Source organism: Dermacentor andersoni, chromosome 1 (assembly GCF_023375885.2).
Source record: "Dermacentor andersoni chromosome 1, qqDerAnde1_hic_scaffold, whole genome shotgun sequence".
NCBI lineage: Eukaryota > Metazoa > Arthropoda > Arachnida > Ixodida > Ixodidae > Dermacentor > Dermacentor andersoni.
The window spans coordinates 267,578,034-267,586,276 of record NC_092814.1 but is presented as its reverse complement, the minus strand read 5'-3'; positions in this window follow the sequence as shown (position 1 = coordinate 267,586,276).

Genomic DNA, 8,243 nt, shown 5'->3' with positions numbered 1-8,243 from the left:
CATGGCTTTTTTCAGTGCTTCGCGCTGCAAGAATTTTCATCATCATCAACAGCCTGGTTACGTCCACTGCAGGGCAAAGGCCTCTCCCATACTTCTCCAACTACCCCGGTCATGTACTAATTGTGGCCATGTTGTCCCTGCAAACTTCTTAATCTCATCCGCCCACCTAACTTTCTGCCGCCCCCTGCTACGCTTCCCTTCCCTTGGAATCCAGTCCGTAACCCTTAATGACCATCGGATATTTTCCCTCCTCATTACATGTCCTGCCCATGCCCATTTCTTTTTCTTGATTTCAACTAAGATGTCATTAACTCGCGTTTGTTCCCTCACCCAATCTGCTCTTATCCCTTAACGTTACACCCATCATTCTTCTTTCCATAGCTCGTTGCGTCGTCCTCAATTTAAGCAGAACCCTTTTCGTAAGCCTCCAGGTTTCTGCCCCATACGTGAGTACTGGTAAGACACAGCTGTTATATACTTTTCTCTTGAGGGATAGTGGCAACCTGCTGTTCATGATTTGAGAATGCCTGCCAAACGCACCCCAGCCCATTCTTATTCTTCTGATTATTTTAGTCTCATAATCCGGATCCGTGGTCACTACCTGTCCTAAGTAGATGTATTCCCTTACCACTTCCAGTGCCTCGCTACCTATCGTAAACTGCTGTTCTCTTCCAAGACTGTTAAACATTACTTTAGTTTTCTGCAGATTAATTTTTTTACACCACGGCTATTTTCATATTTAGCGTGTTTTCTTTCTAACGCGGAATAAAATAATTACACGGGACATAGCGCACAAAAAGCAACACAATTACGACTTTTGTATCAACATTTGCACCCTGAATTTGGTAATTAAAATATTGGTAATTAATCTAATCGAATTATCGATAGTTCAATTCTGAAAGAAAATCCTCCTAGTGCGGTACATCACTGCTGATAGAATACAATTGGTTCCGTCCTCGTATATTCTGTATTTCATTTTTAAGACCTTGGCTATCGTTAGCTGGGACACGCTGTATAACGTGTACCTACGCTCGGTCAAGGTAAACTGCACTTGTTGCATTGTCTTACCCGAAGGGAAAAAAGACTACTTTGTAGTTTACGCCTGGGCGTCACATTCACAAACGCTTACCTTACTCATTCTCTATAGGAATGACAGATAACGCCGAGTTCGATGCCCGTGGTGGTGAAGAAACTGCATGTAGAACACCTTCTATGCTACTGCCCGTCCTTTGAAAATGAAGGGTTGTCCTCCGAAGCACTATAAACCAGCTAGATGGAAGACTCTTCTCGTTGGACAATATCTTCGAACCATGGTCTCGCATATCAGATGGAGAAGGCCGCAAGAACGCTGCTGCTATTCCTAAAGGCAACCGGTCCGATCGACCATCTGTGACACAGCGCTGAGAAGTTTCGTTATAGTGGCTACTCCAAAGCACATCAACTCTTGGCGTTCTCTCCTCCTAATATTTTTCTACCACTTTCCCCTTGATCGAGTGCAGGATATCCAACCGGGCTCAGTCCATGGTTAGCTTCCCTGTTTTTCATTTCCCCTTATTTACCGCCTCACCCTTTCCCCCTTCTCTCTGTACAGCTCGATACACGCCTGTATGTCAAGCAGAGTGGAAGACCTCTTCTTTACGCATAACTTCAGCAGGGAACTTAACTGCAAGGGCGTTCCGCCACTGGTGTTCCATTATTGTTAAGTAGTTCGTTAAAATAATTGTCGGCTGCAATTCGTGAGCATTCTTTGCCGTCCACTTAGGAGACATATTAGCGGCTTACCGTTGCATGAAGGTGATGCTTTCGCTATCATTGTTGTGGCCTCAACACTAGATGTTTTGACGCTGTCCATAGTGAGCTGATTCTTATTCTTGTCCTCAACAACGGTGCTACCCACTACGGGAGATTGGCGAATAAGCAGGTAGTTAGAAATTTTTTTTTTTAATGAAAGTACCTCAATCAAATTAAATCTTAGAATATTAAGGCACGAATGAGTAGAGTAGGCAGAGTTTAAAAAGTACAAATTGTGGGTACTAGAATTAATTTATTTCTGACTATGTCTAAATTATTTTAGAGTGACATTATTTTCAAAACGAAAGGAGAGGAACCCTTTCGAATTAGAATGAAGCAAATTAGTGTATGTTCTCTTGTAGAAGTTCTCTATCGTCTTGTGCTATTATAATGTATACGGTGCATTAGTGTGTTTGCCATTGTTTACGACTTGCTGTTATTTGCCACTGATGTAGTACATGTCAATCGGTATGTGAAATTTTATCGTGATTTCCTTATTTTCTGTGAAACTGCTGTGTTAGCTTTTCACTCTACGCCGATGTTAAGTTTACGAGTGCTCAGTCCGGGCCACGTCAAGCTGTTCTGCGAGCATATTTGTGCCCTGATTATTTTTCTCGCTGTAAGATAATGAATGAATTAATGAATGAAAATTTAACATAGGAGTCTTTTTGCGTCACGGATAAATTTATAATTGCCAGTACAAGGGCTGCTGGGGCTTCTCGCACAGAGAAGACGCCTAATCAGAGAAGATGAGCGGCGAATATAGAAACCCGCGGTGGCGAAACAACTTTGTATGGGTTTATTGAAAATCCCTATTTGAATAATACAAAAATGCTCAACACACTCAGATTCGTTGCAAATATTACGCTGAGGACATATCGCCAGACTGGACAGTAGTAAATAAAAATTTCACGAAGGAATATGCAGGGCAATTATTCTAGGATGGATGGATGGATGAATAACTTTCTTGAGGTCCGTCGGTGCGCGAGATTAGTGCGCAGCGGGCCGCTTCCACGTCAGGACAGAGAGGCCATGCCCCTCCGCCGCGTCGTGGGCCCGATGGACAGCCCAGAGTTGTGATTCAAGGTCCGAGCTGCGTAGAGCTCGGTCCCACTCTTCCTTGGTGGTCCTGGCCCCCGGCGCCACGGGGCAACCCCAGAGCATGTGAGCAAGGCTAGCTATACACTGACAGTAGCGACACGCATTGTGAGGGTGCGCGTCCGGAAAGATTTTGTGCAGGAAGGCCGGGCATGGGTAGGTGCCAGTCTGAAGCCGCCTGTACGTGACTTCTTGTGCTTTAATGAGTGCTTTGTAGTGTAGCGGCACGGTTCTCTTGAGTAACTTATAATGCTGGCTGAGATCGTTGTAAGTGACGAGCGGGTCGCGCTCGCTCTCCCATCCTGCCGAGAGGGAGTCCGGGCTCGCACGGTGAGTTAGGTCTCGTGCGGCCTCGTGTGCCGTCTCGTTGAGGTTAGGGAGCGGCCCCACCAATGGTCCCATGTGTGCCGGGAACCAATTGATGTAGTGTGGGGTGAGGTGAGGCCGACGGTCGGGGATATGCTCCCTGTTCCGAAGGACAGAATTGCCCTTTTGGAGTCGCAGTATATCAAGCTTTGCGTCTTCTAGGAGTGCAAGGGTGATGGCCGCCTGCTCGGCCACCTCAGTACTATCAGTGCGGACTGTGCACGCGTTGATGACCGTGCCATCTTTGTTCACCACCGCTGCTACATAGGCTCGTCTGCCAGGATATTTGGCTGCGTCCGTAAAGCAGCATGCTTTCCCGGAGGCGGCTGCCTGTCGGAGGAGTGCTTTGGCTCGAGCAAGTCTTCTGTCGATGTTGTGCTCTGGGTTCATATTCCTGGGCAGAGGGGCTGCCCTGATCTTTTTCGTCTGGTCGGGTGTTAGCCCGTGGCTGTTACACTCGATCTCCCGAGGCGCGATGCCGATTTCTCGTAGGATCCACCTACCCGCAGTTGTGCCGGACAGCCTGGTGATCTGTGTCCGTTCCAGTGCCTCCGCAATCTCGCTCAGCGTGTTGTACATGCCTAATGCGTCCAGTGCCTCCGTGCTCGTGTGCATGGGTAGACCCATGGCTCTCTTGGCGACCTTACGCAGGAGCGTGTCAAGCTTGTCTCTCTCCACTTTCGACCAATTGTACATGGCCGCGATGTACACGAACTGACTGATTACGTAGGCCTGTGCCAGTCTAAGCAGGTCCTCCTTGAGCCCGTGATTCCGGTTGGCCACTCGTCTCAGTAGGCTTGTGGCGTTCTCCGCCTTCGTGGTGAGCTTAGCGACTGGGATGGTGTTCGAGCCGTTTGACTCTATTGTCATGCCCAACATCTTGATGTGACCGACCACCAGAATCGTGTTGCCTTCAGCGGCGTACAGGAGGACGCATGGGTCGGCGCCTGTGTCCCATCCCTTGGTTTGGGACTTCGTCTCTTGGGTCTATATAGCAGCAGCTCAGACTTGCTCGGCGAGCACCGCAGGCCTGTTTGAATTACTCCTCAGTGGTTCGGATCGCATTTTGTAAAGTGTGCTCGATTTTTCCTTCGCTCCCCTTTGCCACCCACATGGTTACGTCATCTGCATAGATGGTATGTTGGAGGTTCTCGATTCAAGTCAGTTGCCTGGACAGTCCTATCATGGCCAGGTTGAAGAGGGTAGGGAATATCACCGAGACCTGCGGGGTACCCCTGTCGCCCAGTACGACTGGCTCCGACTGCAAGGACCCGACTCGTAGCGAGGCCTGCCTTCCCCTCAGGAAGTCACGGATGTACTCATGGAGAGGTTCACCAAGTCCGAGTGTTGAGATTTGTTGTATAATGAAGGAGTGCCGTATGTTATCAAAGGCCTTTTCTAGGTCTAGGCCTAGGATGGCCTTGACGCCTCTTGTGTTGTCTATAGTATCTGGCTTTTGACCAGCTTCATAGCGTCTTGCGTCGCCAGCCCCTGACGAAAACCAATGATGTTGTGAGGATATATCTCTTTCTCTTCCAGGTAAGGCTTCATACGATTAAGCACCGCACGCTCCATGGTCTATTCTAGTTATTATTCTAGGGGAAACTTCAAATTGCATTGAAGGAAACCAATTGAAGGAGCACGGAGGATTAAAGATGATGAGACAGTCCAAGAGAGAGACCAACCAGCCCGGTCTCGCAATTGCTGAGAAGGTGAAAATTTCTGCACGTAGTCTAATGTAGGATTTATTTATTTATTTATTTATTTATTTCAAAACAATGGATCTTGCCCACTACGAGGAACTTGTCGAGAAGCAAGCAGTTTTATGCGTGTGTGTGCGTGTGTTTTTATCTGCCACGTGTTATTCGGACAAGTATGTATCGCGTGATATTCCTAATATAAACTTAAGCTAGATTGAGCGCTCGTCTAGTTTTCTTTCTTCTCCTGGTCGCTTTCTGCGCTTTGTACATCGTGTTAAAGAATATAAGTTTTAAGCTAGACCAGTTGTTGCCGCTGAACGAAGTAGTTGAAGGCACTGAGGACTCCTTGCGATCCTCGTAAGAGCAGTGCGATGAACTGCGACAACGTACAGACAGAAATGACAGGAAATTAAGGAACGAAAGCACCGAACCGAAAAACTAGAAGAAAACGAGAGCGACATCCGTCAGCTTCAAGCCGAAATTTACGCCCTTGAATGGAAGAGTCGCCACCTTAATCTTAAATTACACGGCATCAAGCACACGGAAGAAGAAAATCTGGTTAATAAGCTCAATGTGCTAGCTGCGCAGCCTGAGCTTCCACAGCTGACGGCTAATGACGTTGTCGCAGTTCACCGTCTGTCGTCAAAGAAGAAAAAAAAACTCAGTGCCTTTCCACTCTGTGAGGAAGGATGACCAACGAAGCTGTGTATGAGGGCCCCTTAATGGCGAACTGCACTTCCACCGCGGGTCGGCCCGGTATTGCACTATCTTCGGGGTCGGCGCACGTATGGGGAGTGCTTAACGCCTGCTTCACCTCCACCGAGGTCGGCCCGGCATTGCCCTATCTTTGGGATCTGCTCACGTATGGGTAGGGTGGCTAGTATGGGGAGTGTTTAACACCTGCTTCACTTTAGCCGCGGGTCGGCCCGGTATTGTGCTATCTTCGGGATTGGCCCACGTATGGGGTCTGCTTAACGCCTGCATCACCTCCGCCGCGGCTCGGCCCGTGGCGGAGGTGATGGACATTTGGACATTTTAGACAGTTACAGAGGCATAAGTGGTACCTCGCACCGCACAAGTCCCTTAGCAGGGAAGAAGCTGTCGCATGGAGACAACTACTATATAAGGACACATGTCTAGGGGGACAGTCGATGGTCGAGTGGGCCGAACGGTGTTCTCCCGCTGAGACGCTGAGGCGCCGCGTGTGGAACAAAATTTGGAGGGCGCTTAAGCTTCGCCTTTAAAAGTGGAACGCGATAGCGTTCAAAGGTACCTTACTGCTTTTCGTGCTTCCCGGTAACTGCAGCTTACCGGGAAACGCTGGCTGCGAACGCTATGCACGAAGGCGAGCTTTCTGGTAGAAACGCGGCCTCTTGCGTGGGTCAATCTCCTGTTATTGTTTCGCACTTTTAATATTTCACTCTGAGAAGAGCTAACTTAAAGGACATGCGCCGTCGGTGTTTTTCTCCATTATATTTGTTTGTGGGCTGCCGTTATCAAAATTCCGAAGAATAACTTTGTAAGAATGAAAGACAAACTATACGAGCAACTTGGTGGTAGAGAAGTGGTTGGATATGCGTGGTTCAGAATTTGGTTCAAACTTATTTTTGTCGAGGCGACGCCCGACGTCGGACACTCGATTTCCTGCGACATGGGTATTTTAACGCTATGGCGTTAAAATTGTGTGAGGGCGCTGCGAGCGAACTGGATTAGGGCGGAGACGCACTTCGCGGCAGTTTCAACGTAATTTCTCTGAGGGCGCTGAGACCGTTTGCGCGCGTACGCTCTTATACTGGTGCTGTGTTTCAACTGTAAATTTATATTGCCACCTTTTTGCTACGTGTACATATTTGGAGCATGACGTCTTCAATTTTGCTGTCATTGTCAAGTGCGTCTGCTAGCGAGCGCGTGTTTGGTGCGCGGACGCTGGCGGACTCCCAGTTTTTCTCGCAGAATGTCTGTGCAGTGAAATTTTTGATGGTCTTACTTGCTTTGGTGCTCCCGCGACTCTCCTCGGCCGGCACCAATTGTGGTTTCGGCCAGGTGAAGTGCTGCTTGTAACACTATTTTCTGAAATGAACACGAATTTTTGCCACAGAAGCCGCCTATCTGCAACATGAAGCTACGTAAGAAAATTTTATTGATATCGTGTCATTTTACGCGCGCTTCTTGTTGGTGGAATATTGATCAGGGACAATGATCACAGAAAACAGTATTATAGTGAAACAAACCAGGCTTATTGACTGCGTGACGCGAAGAGATGCAGATGACTAATGCACTTATAGGAAAATCTAAGAGTAGATAGGCATCTATATCCACGACACATATGTAACAGAAAAATTATCAAAATATTCTAAATGCACTGATTGAAAAAGTGAAAACTCACGACCGGAATAAGCGTGTTTAATTTAAAAGCTGCGCCAGCCCCGGGTGAACCAGTCGACTTTCCGAGAAAAGGAATCAAGGCAATTATTGGACGTTAATATAAGCAACAGTGTTAGGGAAACTATATTGCATATGTACTCAGACTGAATCGGGGAGACCGGGAAGACATTACCATGCAATGTAATCTCCGTGGCTTGTCTGGCGATCTCCTTGAACGCCGGCAGGCGAAATGAAATAAAAAGATATAGTCTAATCGAATGGTATTTGCCGTTCGGATTGTATTCGACTTCGGAACTCACTATTGAAAATTATCGAAAAGCCGTTTTCGTTTGAATACAATGCATAACAGCACTTTTGAAGTGTCGAAGGTGAGTGGCTGATGCAAGTTAGGACTCTTGTACCGAATTATTGTGCTGCTGGAGAGTCGTGGCTGTTGCGTAGAGGCGCACCAGTTCCTGAGAGATTTAACGCACGGGTGCTAATCGCTTCTGCTGAACAAGTTCCTAACTGCCAGTCAATATAAACGCCCCATATTGGGGCAGCCTGTAAATTTGCTAACTTGATTCAGGCAAGGAAAACATTTTTTTCCCTTTTTCTTCAGCATGTCTGCAATCCATTAAAACTGGGTGCCCAATGTGGTACCACACTTATCATCGTCAACGAACACACGGATCTACAAATATCTCTACCTGTATGTGAGGCATACGGTTCCTTTAATTGCATCATTGTTGCCCTTATGATAGCGCACCGGATAACTGAAAGCAGCCGTTTATAATACAGAAGCTGCTTAGTTGAGCGGACGTACAGTGGGAACGGCATTACGTTTCGTTATGAAATGTGAGATAAGCATGGCATGTTCTTCTCGGAAATCAGACTCGACAATAATTTCTTTTGTTTACGCCC